The sequence below is a fragment of the Crinia signifera genome, chromosome 6, assembly GCF_055691185.1.
Source record: "Crinia signifera chromosome 6, ASM5569118v1, whole genome shotgun sequence".
Lineage (NCBI taxonomy): Eukaryota > Metazoa > Chordata > Amphibia > Anura > Myobatrachidae > Crinia > Crinia signifera.
In genome coordinates this window covers 3676719-3695347 of record NC_139222.1, presented here as the reverse complement: position 1 = coordinate 3695347, position 18629 = coordinate 3676719, and the positions used below count along the sequence as shown (strand labels likewise).

The window sequence follows — 18629 nt, the reverse complement described above, 5'->3', positions numbered from 1 at the left end:
GGGGAGGGCCAGTGTTAGTGGTGCCAGTGTACATGCTAAGAGAGCGGCAGAGAGAGGGTGGGAATGGGATTAAAAATAGGCCCTGGCATTTAAAGTACGCAGGCCCACCATGGCAACAAAAGTGAAGGATGTTGTTGTGCGTGCTCCGAAGGAGCACTCTGGAAAAGGGGGTGTGGCCACTCAACAGGGGGCATGTCCTTGAGTGTAGTGTACAACACTATATACAACTTCTACACATTATGCAACAAAATACTAGACCCCATTATACTTGCCCCTTACACATGATGCCAAATGGAATGAGCCAAAATTCACATAATGCCACACGGATTGTGTCAAAATTCACATAATGCCACACGGATTGAGCCAAAATTTACATAATAACACACGGATTGAGCCAAAATTCACATAATGCCAAGTGGATTGAGCCAAAATTCACATAATGCCACATGGATTGTGTCAAAATTCACATAATGCCACATGGATTGAGCCAAAATTCACATAATGCCAAATGGATTGAGCCAAAATTCACATAATGCCTAATGGATTGAGCCAAAATTCACATAATGCCACAAGGATTGTGTCAAAATTCACATAATGCCACATTGATTGTGTCAAAATTCACATAATGCCACACGGATTGAGCCAAAATTCACATAATGCCAAATGGATTGAGCCAAAATTCACATAATGCCAAATGGATTGAGCTAAAATTCACATAATGCCAAATGGATTATGTCAAAATTCACATAATGCCAAATGGATTGTGTCAAAATTCACATAATGCCACATGGATTGTGTCAAAATTCACATAATGCCAAATGGATTGAGGCAAAATTCACATAATGCCTCACGGTTTGAGCCAAATTCATAAGATGCCATATGAATTGAGCCAAAATTCACGTAATGCCACACGGATTGAGCCAAATTCATAAAATGCCACACGGATTGAGCCAAATTCATAAAATGCCATATGGATTGAGCCAAAATTCACATAATGCCACACGGATTGAGCCAAATTCATAAAATGCCATATGGATTGAGCCAAAATTCACATAATGCCACACAGATTGAGCCAAAATTCACATAATGCCACACGGATTGAGAAAAAATTCACATAATGCCATACGGATTGAGCCAGAATTCACATAATGCCACACAGATTAAGACAAAATTCACAATACGCTTCATAAACAGGGACATTGTCCACCAAAGGCGCCCATTAAACATTTACACCATAATGTCCATTGCACGTTAAGTTACATGGCATGATGTCCATTATATATTATGCCAAACACCATAATGCCTATTAAAAATTATGCTACATACAGTAAGTGCTACTTATCTACATGCTCATTGCCAAGGGTTCCATGCTCATTGCCAGAGGTTCCATGCTCGTTGCCATGTGGGATTACATGCTCATTGCCAACGGGGAATACATGCTCTTGGTAAATGGGGGACAGCCGCCGGCAGGCAGAAGTGATAGCCACTGACAGTGGCAGAGCCTGGCTGTATTCCGAGCACTGCAGGTCCCAGCTATTTGAAATAATACCCCTTTCACACCATAAAATGCATTCCCAGGTTGGCCCCTTTTACACCAGCCTAGTCCCTGCATTTTCTGGTGTGAGGGGGAGAAAAAACCACCCCTCCCCCCTATAACCATTTATCTCATTTAACCGGCTATATCTTTGGAACTAACTGACCCATTTACATGAGACAAGTATCATATTGAAGAACTTTTGAGTGGGCTTTGAATGATTTTGGTCCAGTAAAACTGGAACGTTTGGTTCCAGAGTAATCTGCCCTCAAAGAACATAAACAGCCATGAAATTACATTTCAAAAATAAAAACATCGATTTACACGCTATATCTCTGGAACCGATTGACCGATATAGACCATCCTGGTATCATATTGAAGGCCCAGCGATTTGGAATTGAATAACATCAATCACAAGCTCCTGTGATGCCAGGGGGGGAACTGGCAGCTGTCGGAACCGGGTGGGGGTCGGATTTGACGGGTCCCATATTATCCTATGGGGAAAAAATGTTACAGGTTTGCCAGGCGATATCTCCGGTTCCCGGGGGGCTAGAGACATGGGGCTGGGCTCGTTGGAAAGCTCTGGTCCTCATCTACAAAATAAATGACAGGGGGGGCACGTGCCCGGGTGCCCCCCCCCTGAATCCGCCACTGGATATAAGTGATGTCACTGTCACCTCCCCGGTCACGTCCTTGTATTATTACTATAGATATAAGTGATGTCACTGTCACCTCCCCGGTCACATTCCTGTATTATTACTATAGATATAAGTGATGTCACTGTCACCTCCCCGGTCACATTCCTGTATTATTACTATAGATATAAGTGATGTCACTGTCACCTCCCCGGTCAGCAGGTAGATAATCTCCAGGGTGATAGTTATTATCCTCTCAGTCCTGGGATTCCTGTCCGTGTCCATCCTCAGGGAATCAGTGAGAATACAGAACGTGTGACGTGTAATAAAGACTCCGGTTCCGACTTCCGGTTCCGGTCTTGATGTAGGCGGCTGCGGCTAGCGATACCTCCGCTGCATCCCCGGAGCCATCCGTCCCCCTGCTCCCCCCGAGCACCAGAGAAACCCTCCACCTGACTCCGGAGCCGGCCGAGAAGACCCCGCCGAGCAGAGAGCCGCGCGATCGCGGCCATCACCCACACCGCAAGACGCCGCGGCGAGCTGCGAGCTGCGGCCTGTGTCGGGACACACCACGCTGGGCACCGGACACAGCGCGTGCACCCGGCCCCGCCGCACAGGTACACCCAGCCCACGGAGCCCCTCGCCAACAACCCCAGACAGAAGGTGGCGGCCCCGCTATGCACAGAGCCGCACTGCTGTAAACTACAACTCACGTGCTGGGGAAACGCTGCCTCACACCACGCCGGCCATTAGAAGCCAGACATATCCTCCAGCTATACGTACTGCTGACCACCTGTCAGGGCCACATAACATTTACAACAGGCTTCCCACGACCTGCAGAAATACCTGCCAGCAGAAACAGTAATAAAGATTACTGATAGAAAACGCTAATGACTCTTTCACTGGGGACAGATTGCCTATAGATCCGGTGCATTACAGAGGGCAGAGCCCGCAAGACAGGACATAACAGGCCACAAACCCCGGCCTATACAGCACTCATATTTTCACCTCAGGCGGTGGATGGAGAGATTCCTCTCCCCACAGATGCCGAGGAAGTCACAGAAACCAGAAGAAAAGAGGGCCAAGTCCAGCTCCAGATCACAGTCATTATCCAGATCCAAGATGGCCGCTGCACGCGACAAGACAGGGGATTCAGCTTCCCAGGTACTGTTCTCCCAAACCTCTGACACCCAAGAGGGACCCCCTGTCACTTATTCTGAAGTGGTAAAGGCTATACAAGAAACTATGGGCCCCCTGATGGAAGCACAGGCAGCTAAATTTAACATCGCCATAAAAGACGTCACAGCACAGTTGAAACAGGTAGCACAGACGCAACATGCCACTGAATGCAGGGTGGGAGAGCTTTTTCAAGACGTATCTACACTCAAAGAATCCTCTTCCAACCTCCAACAAACTTGCTATGACCTTCAAAATTAGATCGACGATCTTGAAAACAGATCGAGAAGGAACAACCTGAGGATCGTGGGGCTGGATGAGAACATTAAGGGCCCTGACTTATATAAATTCCTACAAATTTCCCTGCCTGAGATGTTACAGATATCAGACCAATGTGGCGACATGGTGGTCGAAAGAGCACACCGCCTGGGCCCGACACGCACCACGAGGGGAAATAGACCGAGGGTTGTAATATTTCGATGTCTAAATTACCTACACAAGGACGCTATATGGTCGGCATCCAGAAGACACCGAGACCTGACATGGAATGACGCCAAAATATTCATATTCCAGGACTACTCTGCGGAGGTAACTCGGGCCCGCAAGGAGTTCACCCCAATATGCACAAAATTATTCAACGCAAAAAGGAAATTTGCGCTTCTTTATCCAGCCAGATTGAGACTATTCGAGGGGGACAAAGTCAAGGACTTCACTTCAGCTGCTGACGCAGACCGTTACCTCGCTGAACAGGAAGAAACACCTGAGACTGGTCCTGACTCCCAGGGGACATCCGCTTCTGGGAACTAAGAAGTTCGGTAAAGTAGTTAATACTGAGGACTGATGAGAGGCGCATATGGTTTGTTAAGATCTGCTAAACTACACGGCAGATTTTCATACTTTGGGACGCCCTTTAATCTATACTGCCGGTTGGTAGAATGAAACATTGCCCTCTAAATTTACGTTAATACTGCGGCAAATTATAAGTTATGTTATAATGTATGTTAGATAAGAGTATTTGAAAAGACAATATTTGTAGCCTATATAAGTAAGGGAAGCTACCAGACACAACACAAAATTATTTAATTCAAACACTTTTGGTTGCCTAACTATTTAATTCTTCTCTGTTCCATTGTTACAGTTAGAATGGGGACCTAAAGATATATAACACCATTAGTTAACCTAAGTTACTATGGGGGAGATTTATGGGGGGATTTAGGGGGGGGATGGGGGGGGGAGGGGATCTCGTTAGGAGATATCGTTAGATAGGAGGGTGTTGAGTACGGAAGTACTGATTAGAATACTTTCTGACCCCCACGGGAGCCACGGCTCCACGATGGGAGGTCTTGCTGTTTTTGTGTTTTTTGTGATGTCTGTGTCTTGTTTCTCCCCAGTATGTCTCTTTCCTTCCATGTGTCTTCCCCTGGTGTTTTTAGGGTACGAGGTACTGCGACAGTGATATGTGTAAAGCTATGTGATGCTAATGCTTAAAGTAGGCTCACTGAATGTGGGCGGATTCAATACCCCTGCTAAACGCAGGAAAGTATTAACATATTTAAACAAAATGTCCTTGGATATAGCCTTCCTGCAGGAAACTCACCTTATCCCACGTGAGATACTAAAACTTAATATGCTAAGATGGTCAGTGATGGCATCGGCATCATTTAACTCTAAATCGCGGGGAGTGGTGATTCTTATCAGGAATGCTATTAATCATCCCATAACGTCGACTGAGATTGATGAAAATGGTAGATATGTGATTGTGAATGTAACAGTACAGGATGTGCCATACACTTTGTGTAACATTTATGCCCCCAATACTAACCCCCGTGGGTTCTACGCGTCCCTGGTTGCCAAGCTTGAATCTATGCAAACCCATTCTCTGATCCTGGGGGGGGACTTCAACGTGGTGGCATCACAGACATTAGATAGGAATACGCCCATTTCCAAACACAACCGCCACCCAGACAACACCATAGCTTCTCTTTGTGATCAATTTCAGTTGATCGACTCCTGGCGTTCATGCTATCCAGTGGAAAAGGACTACACGTGTCTATCTGCCGCTCATGGTACCCTTTCCAGATTAGACTACATATTGATCCCTCGCCATATGTTTCCTAAGGTTGCTGACGCCAAAATAGAAACAATTAGCATCTCTGACCATGCTTTATGCTGGGTCCAGCTTGCCGCCCAGGTTGACAAAGGCCCGATCCGCCAATGGCGCTTCCCAGCCTACCTGGCAAACTCCATTCAATTCAGAGCCATGCTGGAGGCGGCGTGGATGGACTTCAAACATAATCATGCGGAGTTGGAAACCACAGATCCTCTATTATTTTGGCAAACTTCTAAGGCTGTGCTAAGGGGCAATATTATGTCCTACTGTAAAAAAAGGGACAGAGACCTAGACAAAAAATACCTAGAAGCCCAATCCCAACTGACTCAATCCTACTCTAATTTTAAAAACAACCCTACAGGAGCTAATAAAACATGCTACTATAAAGACAAAACAATATTTGATAATGTTCTGGCGGGCATAGAAAAGAAATTTAGTTTTCATAGAAACAGTAAATTTCACCGCTTTGACAACAAGGCGGGGAAATTGCTATCACATTTGTTGGCAGGCAGACGCCCCCCCACGATAGTGAAATCTATCAAAGACCCAATAGGAACATTAAAAAAATCAAATGCTGACATATCTAAGGTATTTTTCGATTTCTACTCCTCCCTTTATGCCGCTCCCACAATAGATATAGAGGCCAAAAATAATTTCTGGACAAATCTTCAAATACCCGCCCTTTCCCAGGCTCAAAAGGAATCCTTGGTTGCCCCCGTGACAACAGAGGAAATCCAATCGACAATAGTGGGACTTAAGACCGGAAAATCCCCAGGACCAGATGGGTTCGCCAATGAATACTTTAAAATATTGGCTCCTAAATTGGCCCCCCCCTTGACAGCAATGTTCAATGAGATTATAGTAGGGAGAGCCCTCCCTCTACATTTTAACTCGGCAGTAGTACGACTTTTACCCAAACCAGGTAGGGATACGGAGGACCCCAGTTCCTACCGCCCCATATCATTGTTAAACACCGACTACAAGTTACTTACCAAGATTATGGCGGACAGGCTTAAGCTGATCCTTCCCCATCTGGTCCATCCAGACCAGTCCGGATTTATTTGGGGTCGCCAGTCGGTGGTGAATATTAGAAAATTACTGGCTGTAATGGAGTGGCTTCGAGCCCACCCATCCGGGGAGCAGAACGTAGTTCTGTCCCTGGATGCGGAGAAAGCTTTTGACCTAATTTCATGGGATCATGTATTCGAAACACTCCACAGATTTGGGGCCCCCCTCAATTTATGACTCTGCTTAAAACTTTATACACAAACCCAGCCACGCAAATCCTCAATAATGGTTTCCTCTCACAACCATTCTATACAAAACGTGGCACCCGGCAGGGTTGCCCATTGTCCCCATTAATATTTGCCCTGGCTTTGGAACCACTGGCCATAGCCCTTAGAGCATCCCATGCATATACTGGAATCAAAATTGGTGGAGAGGAAACTAAATTAGCCCTATTCGCCGACGACATGTTGGTTTTTCTATCAAACCCAAAGGAGACTATCCCCGTGATAGTTACATTGATAGAACAATTTGGATCATTTTCTGGTTTTAAGGTAAACTATAATAAATCTGAGGCGATGATTCTCTCTGGCCCCAAACTTTCGCCAACCATAGACTCCCCATTAGCCCAGTTCTCTATAGCAAAAAACACAATGAAATATTTAGGTATCCGCGTGCCCCACTCTGTATCTGAAATATACTCGGCTAATTTTCGACCTGTGATAGCGGAAATCTCCGCACTGCTCCATAGATGGACCACCCTTCCCCTCTCAACGATGGGAAGGGCGGCGGTCATCAAAAGCATAGCATTCCCTAAGTTAGCATACCTGTTACAAATGATACCACTATCCCTTACCAAACAAGACTGCGCCATAGTCAGGACAGTTTTTTCTAAGTTCTTATGGGCTGGCAAAAAACCGAGAGTTGCTTACGCAAAATTACAGCTTCCTAGATCCGAGGGGGGACTCAATATTCCGGACCCGGCAACATTTAGCAGGGCAGTTTTCTTTAGATATATAACAGACTGGGGCTGGCAACACTCAACCTTTACCAACCGAGTCCTTGAGGAAGCACTATTTGCCCCATACTCACCAATAGCATTAATACACACACCTAGGAAAATGATCAGTCAGGGCATAAAAGAAAACATTTTATTCAGAGACACTTACAAGGCATGGATATACACGAACAAAACATTGAGAAGATCCCCCCAGGTTTCAAGGTTTATAACATTTTGGGGTAATCCCGGGTTTCCCCCCGGAATGGACAACCCTCAGTTTCTGGCATGGAGGAAAGCTGGTTTGGCGGCGATCAGGGATGTGTACGACCCGGGAGGCCACCTCATGTCGTTTGCAGACCTAAGAGAAAAGTACAAATTACCACAAAACCACTTCTTCATGTTTCTACAAATAAGGCACCTGATTCAGTCCCTTCCCCCGGCTGGTCCGGAGGGAGCGGAGACTGACCCAATTGCCACCATCATGTCACTAGCTCGTACAGGAACTTACAGGCTAAGATACTACTACGCTGTGGCCGAACTCACAGATGGGAGCAAGAAATGGAATAGAACTCTAAATGCCTGGAAATTAGAGATTCCCTCGATCCCGGAATGTGGGGAGGTCCTGAAACACTGCCAACAGACCATGAAATATTTACACTCAGCATCTCTCCAGGAGGTGCACTGGAAGATATTAAATAGGGCATATGTGGCCCCAATACAGAGAGCACACATGGTACCCGGTGCGCCAGACTCTTGCACCAAATGTGGTCAGAGACGGGCCACCTTTTTTCACAATCTTTGGCAGTGTGGCAGGATATCCACATATTGGAATAAACTGATAATGTTTATAAACAACACCTTCCAATTAAAAGTAGTAAAAAATCCCACGGCATGCTTACTCTTGGTATTGAAAGATTGGGATTGGGGAGGCCGGAAAAAAGCCTTGCTACCAGTAATAACGGTGATATTAGGAATAGCAAAAAAACTAATTATGAAATACTGGATCAAAAGATCAGCACCCTCCATACTTGAAACAAAAAACACGATACTAAACATCCTATACATGGAGAGGCAGGCCACATTACCGGATATAGAAACTGGCGTTACGAGGTTTTATAATAAATGGGGACCCTACATCGAGTCCTTGCCCAGCTCCACACAATCACAAATTCTGAGCATGTATGAAAACACATCGTGGTATTTGGTACGACAACTGAGTCACACATGTCAACCCATCCAACCACTATAGCTGGAAGAAGGTGTTTGAAGTATTAAGGCAAAACATGGTATAGCCTCTAGAAGTATCTTTTAGAAACTAAACGCAGTAGCCTTATTACCCACCCTTTCCCATACCTTCCCTTTGTCTTGTCCAGTTTGTCCAAGATAAAATATTAGTTTCTATAGTATATGGAATTGGAACTGAAGGCGAGTAATATACTTTATGCCACTTAAAGTAGTATTATTATATAATTATAAATATACATCTATTATGGCTCTATATTCTTATACGTCTAATTTTACACAATTCCAGATGTTTGCATTTTTGTATGTTTGTAATTTTGTTAAAGAGGAAAATAATGAAAATGTGGTCACCCTGCGTGGTGTACTTCTGTCTAACAAGGAGTGATTTGTCGCCTTGATTTATGACATCTAATAACCTGTGACTTTCTCAATAAAACGTTTTTGAAAAAAAAAAAAAAAAAAGACTCCGGTTCCTCACAGCTGGAGCGCCTAGGAATAAATATAATACATATAGCACGTCACAGAGAGCACATGTAACACAGATATGTAACACAGAGTCACCAGTAAGTCCCCCTGTATAATAACAACAACAGGACACCACAGGCTGCTCCCCCTGTATAATGATAGCAGGATACCACAGGCTGCTCCCCCTGTATAACAATAATAACAGGACCCCATAGGTTGCTCCCTCTGTATAATAACAGTACACCACATGCTGCTCTCCCAGTATCATAATACTAGGACACAACAGGCTGCTCCCCCTGTATAATAATAACAACAGGAAACCACAGGCTGCTCCCCCTGTATAATAATAACATGACACCACAGACTGCTCCCCCTGTATAATAATAAAAGGACACCACATGCTGCTCTCCCTGTATAATAATAACAACAGGACACTACAGGCTTCTCCCCCTGTATACTAATAACAATACACTACAGGCTGCTCTCCTGTATAATAATAACAACAGGACACCGCAGGCTGCTACCCCTGCATAATAATAACAGGACACCACAGGCTGCTCCTCCTGTTTAATAATAATAATAGGACACCACAGGCTGCTCACCCTGCACAATAATAACAATAACGGCACCACAGGCTGCTCCCCCTGTATAATAATAACAGGACACCACAGGCTGCTCTCCTTGTATAATAATAACAGGACACCACAGGCTGATCCTCCTGTATAATAATAGGACACCACAGGCTGCTCCCCCTGTATAATAATAATGGGACACCACAGTCTGCTCCCCCTGTATAATAATAACATGACACCATAGGCTGCTCCCCCTGTATAATAATAGAACACCTCAGGCTGCTTCCCCTGTATAATAATAACAGGACACCACAGGCTGCTCACCCTGCACAATAATAACAGGACACCACAGGCTGCTCCCCCTGTAAAATAATAACAGTACACACCACAGTCTGCTCCCTATGTATAGTAGGGCACAACAGGCCCCACCTGTATAGTGAGACACTACATGCTGCTCCCGCAGTACAGTACCTGGTCCCTGCGGCCTCAGCGATGAACATTTGATTTGTGTTGCAAAAATCAACAGAAAGGTCCTTCCTGCGTGTGGAACGCATAACCCGGAAGAGGGATGGAACACAAGCACCGGATGTTGCCTGGAAATCTGTCCCTTCATGAATAACTTCCGTATCTGCGTTTCACCTCTTGTATGTGCGTTCCACCTGGCTTCCGGTTTATGTTTTTGTGCTGGCGGGGATTGTCTCCTACCGCGGCCGCTTTTGGTGACACCCGGTATCTATATGTATGACTGATATAAATGGAGCAGCCTTGGTTGTCTTGCTATACAGGGCAGCAGCTTGTGGTGTCCTTTTGTACAGGGGGTGCAGTCTTTGGTGTCCTGCTATTGAGGGGGAGCAGCATTTGGTGTTCTGCTATACAGGGGGAGTGGCCTGTGGTGTAGCCTACTATACAGAGCGAGTGGCACTATGTCCTACTATACAAGGGGAGCAGCCTGTCATGTCCTATTATACAGGAGGAGCGGCCTGTGGTGTCCTTGCTATACAGGGGGAGCGGCCTTTGGTGTTCTTGCTATACAGGGGAGCAGGCTGTGGTGTCCTGTTGTACAGGGGGAGCGGTCTGTGGAGTCCCTACTCTACAGGGGGGGGGAGCAGCCTGTGGTGTCCTACTCTACAGGGGGAGCGGCCTGTGGTGTCCTACTATACAGGGGGAGCAACCTATGGTGTCCTGCTGTACAGGGGGAGCAGCCTGTGGTGTCCTGCTGTACAGGGGAAGAAGCCTGTGGTGTCCTGCTATACAAGGAGAGCGGCCTGTGGTGTCCCTACTATACAGGGGGAGCGGCCTGTGGTGTCCTACTATACAGGGGGAGCGGCCTGTGGTGTCCTGCTGTACAGGGGGAGCAACCTGTGGTGTCCTGCTGTACAGGGGGAGCGGCCAGTGGTGTCCCTGCTATACAGGGGAGCGGCCTGTCATGTCCTACTATACAGGGGGTGCGGCCTGTGGTGTCCTTGCTATACAGGGCGAGCGGCCTTTGGTGTTCTTGCTATACAGGGGAGCAGGCTGTGGTGTCCTGTTGTACAGGGGGAGCGGTCTATGGAGTCCCTACTCTACAGGGGGAGCGGCCTGTGTTGTCCTACTATACAGGGGGAGAGGCCTGTGGTGTCCTACTATACAGGGGGAGCAACCTATGGTGTCCTGCTGTACAGGGGGAGCAGCCTGTGATGTCCTGCTGTACAGGGGGAGCAGCGGCCTGTGGTGTCCCTACTATACAGGGGGAGCGGCCTGTGGTGTCCTACTATACAGGGGGAGCGGCCTGTGGTGTCCTGCTGTACAGGGGGAGCGACCTGTGGTGTCCTGCTGTACAGGGGGAGCGGCCAGTGGTGTCCCTGCTATACAGGGGGAGCGGCCTGTGGTGTCCTGCTATACAGGGGGAGCGGCCTGTGTAGTCCCTACTATACAGGGGGAGCGGCCTGTGTAGTCCCTACTATACAGGGGGAGCGGCCTGTGGTGTCCCTACTATACAGGGGGAGCGGCCTGTGGTATCCTGCTATACAGGGGGAGCAGCCTGTGTAGTCCCTACTATACAGGGGGAGCGGCCTGTGTAGTCCCTACTATACAGGGGGAGCGGCCTGTGGTGTCCCTACTGTACAGGACTATTTCTGTACTTTCTCACACTGGGGATATTTCCAGGTGAAGCTGTAACACACAGGATGCTCTAGGCCAGGGCTGGGCAACACCGGCCCTCCAGATGTTAATGAACTACACATCCCAGCATGCCTTGCATCAGTTTCAGCATGGCCACATAGCAAAACTAATGCAAAGCATCCTGGGATGTGTAGTTCATTAACATCTGGAGGGCCGGTGTTGCCCAGCCCTGCTCTAGGCAGAGATCTCACCTCACCTCACACAGGAAGAGATGTGTCCATTGATATGTATGTATACAGGGGGAGCGGCCTGTGGTGTCCCTGCTGTACAGGGGGAGCGGCCTGTGGTGTCGGAATTGAAAAAGCCGCCCTGAGCGCGGCGAAACATGTTTTTGATGACTCTGATATATCCCCACTACTGAGGATTGAGGACTGGAGAGACGTATCAATACTCCCGGCCATTATCCCGGATACCGGAGAGGACGCAGCAGCTGTGATCAGCTTAATCTACCACCTGCTTCCCTTCCGCAATACAGCAATCCGGCGTGCAGTAAGTGGGCGCCGCGAGGTGTCATCGGACCCCGCACAACATACAGGAGGTGCCTGCTGGACACTGTCATAAAGCCACGGACCAAAATCCACAGCGGGAAGCAGTAAGTACCGCATCTGTGACTGTTATTCTTTCCCCAGACCTGGGACGCTATACATACAAACAGCTGAGCACTTCAGTTACCTCACTGGGGGTTTCATAAGTGGAATACAAATCATCCAATGTGATGCTATTCCATCTGATTGCGCACTGATGGGACATTCTCCCTATACCAGGGTTTAACAGCAAGTTACTACAAAATCAATTCATTTCTTGCACTTTTGGGATTATATATCCCTGATTTTTAGGTTTAATATGCATGCATGCAATTAATTGTATTTATTGTGATTTATTAAATTGTTATTAAATGTTCTCTTGAGTGTACATAAGGCGCCTAGTGGTATTTTTCCCTTGTAACACACAGGATGCTGTAGGCAGAGATCTCACCTCACCTCACACAGGAAGAGATGTGGCCATTTATATGTATGTATACAGGGGGAGCAGCCTGTGGTGTCCCTGCTGTACAGGGGAGCGGCCTGTGGTGTCTGTATGTATACAGATGACAGAGGAATAGTGGAGGGACAACATTGACTAAGATGGGAGTTCTATTTCACATGGGAACCACTGAATGGCATCGCTCATCCCGGTGAGCTGCTTGCACTAAGTTGGTTTCCTCGCATTGTGTCACTAATTTCTTACACCAACAAAAGCGGCGTCATCCCAACTGAGAGCAGGCAGGAGAACACATAAGAGGATGGTGTCACGGATACAAATCACCTAAAAGGTATCATTATATATATATGCCATGACGTCATTAGGCCATGACCTAGAAATAAACCAATGAGAGAACTGCGATTCATCAGCTGCCAAGGAACTAGGAGAACGAGCTCAGCCAATGTCCTGGTGGTAGAGCGGTTCAGCTTCAGAGACTCAGGAGGGAGACTACCTGGAATCCTCACGGTGGAAGCCACAGGACCCGAGCGCCAGGAAGCCGGCAGCAGGCATCGGAGAGGATCCACCACCACCACAAGACCCCCAGCAGCAGGTCCACCTAGACACCCCGGCACTGGAAGCCCTCAGGACCACGGCAGCCAGAAGATATCAGCAGAGTGAAGAAGATGATTCCTGGCAGATAATCGCACCAGTGCACCAGGGGCCACAAGCTTGAAGGTGTGGGAGACGCAGAGGACATTTAGGGAGGTGGGCACGCAGAACTGGGGTAGATAGCAGAGTGGTGCTGTCCAATGATCCTGCCAAGCGACGTAGATCATAGACACCAGGCGGTGCTGGCTCGCCTCCGTGGTAACAGCTCCTCCAACAGGATTGGTCACAATAGAAGCTTTCTACCACAGACCGTCATATACTGTACAGGGCTATAGGTTTCCTATACCCCCCTCTCCCTGGCACCCTCTGCTTCTCTTCATCACTCTGGGGTGGGTGGAAGATGGGGTCCATGTACCTATGCCCAGCACTCACACCTTCCCTCAGAATGTAAGGCTGCTTTTTGGGAGAAGTCTGGTGATTGACAGGAAGCCGGTGTCTGTGGGTGGTAACTGACCATTTTCTGGGAGTGTCAGGTAATACGCAGGCGTGGCCAGGTGTGTGAGGGGAAGTCATGTGACATCAGCTCCGCCCCCGATCAGCCTGATTCTATCACAGCCGCTGAGTAAGTCCTGGGCTACGCACACACTGCACACACTGGGGAATCATTACATGGTGAGCGGCTGTTATCTGGGAGTGTCAGGTAATATGCAGGTGTGCTCCATTATAGGGGAAGTCATGTGACATTAGCTCCGCCCCCGATCAGCCTGATTCTATCACAGCCGCTGAGTAAGTCCTGGGCTACGCACACACTGGGGAATCATTACATGGGGAGCGGCTGTTATCTGGGAGTGTCAGGGAATACGCAGGTGTGGCCAGGTGTGTGAGGGGAAGTCATGTGATGTCAGCTCCGCCCCGATCAGCCTGATTCTATCACAGCCGCTGAGTAAGTCCTGGGCTACGCACAGACTGCACACACTGGGGAATCATTACATGGTGAGCGGCTGTTATCTGGGAGTATCAGGTAATACGCAGGCGTGGCCAGGTGTGTGAGGGGAAGTCATGTGACGTCAGCTCCGCCCCCGATCAGCCTGATTCTATCACAGCCGCTGAGTAAGTCCTGGGCTACGCACAGACTGCACACACTGGGGAATCATTACATGGTGAGCGGCTGTTATCTGGGAGTATCAGGTAATACGCAGGCGTGGCCAGGTGTGTGAGGGGAAGTCATGTGACGTCAGCTCCGCCCCCGATCAGCCTGATTCTATCACAGCCACTGAGTAAGTCCTGGGCTACGCACACACTGCACACACTGGGGAATCATTACATGGTGAGCGGCTGTTATCTGGGAGTGTCAGGTAATACGCAGGCGTGGCCAGGTGTATGAGGGGAAGTCATGTGACATCAGCTCCGCCCCCGATCAGTCTGATTCTATCACAGCCGCGGAGTAAGTCCTGGGCTACACACACACTGCACACACTGGGGAATCATTACATGGTGAGCGGCTGTTATCTAGGAGTGTCAGGTAATATGCAGGCGTGGCCAGCTGTGTGAGGGGAAGTCATGTGATGTCAGCACGGCCCCCGATCAGCCTGATTCTATCACAGCCGCTGAGTAAGTCCTGGGCTACGCACAGACTGCACACACTGGGAATCATTACATGGTGAGCGGCTGTTATCTGGGAGTGTCAGGTAATACGCAGGCGTGGCCAGGTGTGTGAGGGGAAGTCATGTGATGTCAGCTCCGCCCCCGATCAGCCTGATTCTATCACAGCCGCTGAGTGAGTACTGGGCTACGCACACACTGCGGAATCATTACATGGTGAGTGGTTTGCTAAGCAATTTTTAGGCTTGCACAGGGCAGATTTCTCTCTGGCGGAGCAGCGTACATGATTGCAATTATGGCATGATATACCGCCTGTCGACACATGACGGTTCAAAAAAAAAAAAAAAATAGGGTCAAACTCATGTTGACCTTTTGACTGCTGACAACTAATGTTTTTGTCTCCCTTCCAACCATGTCGATCTTAGCCATGTCGACATATTTCTGGTGTCAACCTTCAGTGCAAGTCACAAGTTCAGTGACATGATTGAGTTCCCCGTACATGCCGTTGTTGGCAATATGAGCGATATTATATAAAACATCACACAGTGGGTACCACAGAAACTAGCCCCTGGTCTTACCCCCTGGTCTGTCACCTGGGCAGCGAGTTCACCATCAGGAGCCTTGTCTCTGAAACCCTTCTAACTACCCCCTGGTCTATCACCTGGGCAGCGAGTTCACCATCAGGAGCCTTGTCTCTGAAACCCTTCTAATTACCCCCTGGTCTATCACCTGGGCAGCGAGTCCACCATCAGGAGCCTTGTCTCTGAAACCCTTCTAACTACCCCCTGGTCTGTCACCTGGGCAGCGAGTTCACCATCAGGAGCCTTGTCTCTGAAACCCTTCTAACTACCCCCTGGTCTATCACCTGGGCAGCGAGTCCACCATCAGGAGCCTTGTCTCTGAAACCCTTCTAACTACCCCCTGGTCTGTCACCTGGGCAGCTAGTTCACCATCAGGAGCCTTGTCTCTGAAACCCTTCTAACTACCCCCTGGTCTGTCACCTGGGCAGCGAGTTCACCATCAGGAGCCTTGTCTCTGAAACCCTTCTAACTACCCCCTGGTCTTACCCCCTGGTCTATCACCTGGGCAGCTAGTTCACCATCAGGAGCCTTGTCTCTGAAACCCTTCTAACTACCCCTGGTCTGTCACCTGGGCAGCGAGTTCACCATCAGGAGCCTTGTCTCTCAAGCCCTTCTAACTACCCCCTGGTCTATCACCTGGGCAGCGAGTTCACCATCAGGAGCCTTGTCTCTGAAACCCTTCTAACTACCCCCTGGTCTTACCCCCTGGTCTATCACCTGGGCAGCGAGTTCACCATCAGGAGCCTTGTCTCTGAAACCCTTCTAACTACCCCCTGGTCTATCACCTGGGCAGCGAGTTCACCATCAGGAGCCTTGTCTCTGAAGCCCTTCTATCTACCCCCTGGTCTATCACCTGGGCAGTGAGTCCACCATCAGGAGCCTTGTCTCTGAAGCCCTTCTATCTACCCCCTGGTCTATCACCTGGGCAGTGAGTCCACCATCAGGAGCCTTGTCTCTGAAGCCCTTCTATCTACCCCCTGGTCTATCACCTGGGCAGTGAGTCCACCATCAGGAGCCTTGTCTCTGAAACCCTTCTAACTACCCCCTGGTCTGTCACCTGGGCAGCGAGTTCACCATCAGGAGCCTTGTCTCTGAAACCCTTCTAACTACCCCCTGGTCTATCACCTGGGCAGCGAGTTCACCATCAGGAGCCTTGTCTCTGAAACCCTTCTAACTACCCCCTGGTCTTACCCCCTGGTCTGTCACCTGGGCAGCGAGTCCACCATCAGGAGCCTTGTCTCTGAAACCCTTCTAACTACCCCCTGGTCTTACCCCCTGGTCTATCACCTGGGCAGCGAGTTCACCATCAGGAGCCTTGTCTCTGAAACCCTTCTAACTACCCCCTGGTCTTACCCCCTGGTCTATCACCTGGGCAGCGAGTTCACCATCAGGAGCCTTGTCTCTGAAACCCTTCTAATTACCCCCTGGTCTATCACCTGGGCAGCGAGTCCACCATCAGGAGCCTTGTCTCTGAAACCCTTCTAACTACCCCCTGGTCTGTCACCTGGGCAGCGAGTTCACCATCAGGAGCCTTGTCTCTGAAGCCCTTCTAACTACCCCCTGGTCTGTCACCTGGGCAGCGAGTTCACCATCAGGAGCCTTGTCTCTGAAACCCTTCTAACTACCCCCTGGTCTTACCCCCTGGTCTATCACCTGGGCAGCGAGTTCACCATCAGGAGCCTTGTCTCTGAAACCCTTCTAACTACCCCCTGGTCTTACCCCCTGGTCTATCACCTGGGCAGCGAGTTCACCATCAGGAGCCTTGTCTCTGAAACCCTTCTAACTACCCCTGGTCTATCACCTGGGCAGCGAGTCCACCATCAGGAGCCTTGTCTCTGAAACCCTTCTAACTACCCCCTGGTCTGTCACCTGGGCAGCGAGTTCACCATCAGGAGCCTTGTCTCTGAAACCCTTCTAACATCAGGCTGAGGTGTGTGGTGGTCAAGAGTCTTCCATGTGAGAGGTCCACAAAGGCCATCCTATCTGGTATGGACCAAGAGAATGGCTACTGTCGCACTCACCAGTGATGTAGTGATGAAATCAATCTGGAACAACACAGATGGCATCAACCTCTGCTGTACATGGAGCTTGGAGATCCACAGGCCAGAGTGCCCACGCTGACCTGTGCCCACTGCGTACCTCACCTCTATAATGTCCGTGTCAGGAGTGAGGACTATATAGTTTCATGTACGTCTATATACAATATGCTGTCTATATACAACTCAGTTTCAGCTCAGTGCTGGATGTAATAGTGTCCAACGTCAGCAGGATGCCGTCCGAACAGTTTTCTTAAAGGGGCAATCCTTCACAAGACATGGGTTTGGCTTTTAAATGGCCGCCCCTTTTAAAAAATAGTTTGCGTTTTGCCGGCATCCCTCATGGCCACTGAACTCGGACGCTATTACTTCCGGCCTCATGTTTTTAACTTCATTTGGCAATGATATCAGTGCTTTATGTTGTGGGTAGTCATATGAAGATAATATGGTGTTTTTAATAGGACAGAAAGGGGTTATATCTATCTATAGTTGTATTTCTCAAAAGACAAAGGCCACTGTCTGGTTATATAAGACCAAACAGGACATATGCCAATATTCGTTTTTTGCCTCTTAATCCTGGGACAATATTGTTCACCTTGTGTCTTAAATCTGTATAATCCATGTTATACATTGTATTTAATGTTATTTCCAATACTCAGAATTGAGGAAACAATGCTGTTCTACCATTTATGTATATTTCATTATTCAAACGTTATCACTATGAAATGACTTATTCAGGAGCTTTCAGTGTATGTAAGCTGGAATCTGTCAGTATTAGATAGCCTAATGCCTTTAGTGCATTACACCCATGACCTCATCAATGGGAGTTAGAGAGGACATAGCAGCTTCCATCTCTGATTCTTACCCCCTCCCCCTATACCTTATGCAACTTAAGTATCCCCCAATGGATGGATAGAATATGAATACAAACCATTAAAG

The 18629-nt window shown here is 48.3% G+C and overlaps 1 protein-coding gene across 1 annotated transcript in view; it reads right to left on the bottom strand.

Annotated features, from left to right (window-relative positions):
* Positions 1-10383, bottom strand: part of LOC146009829 (uncharacterized) — a 110821-nt gene extending 100438 nt beyond the window's left edge. Inside the window, exon 1 of the mRNA XM_083150347.1 lies at positions 10211-10383. The gene's annotated coding sequence lies outside the window, so the exon portion shown is untranslated. The remainder of the gene's footprint in view (positions 1-10210) is intronic.
* Positions 10384-18629: the final 8246 nt, after the last annotated feature.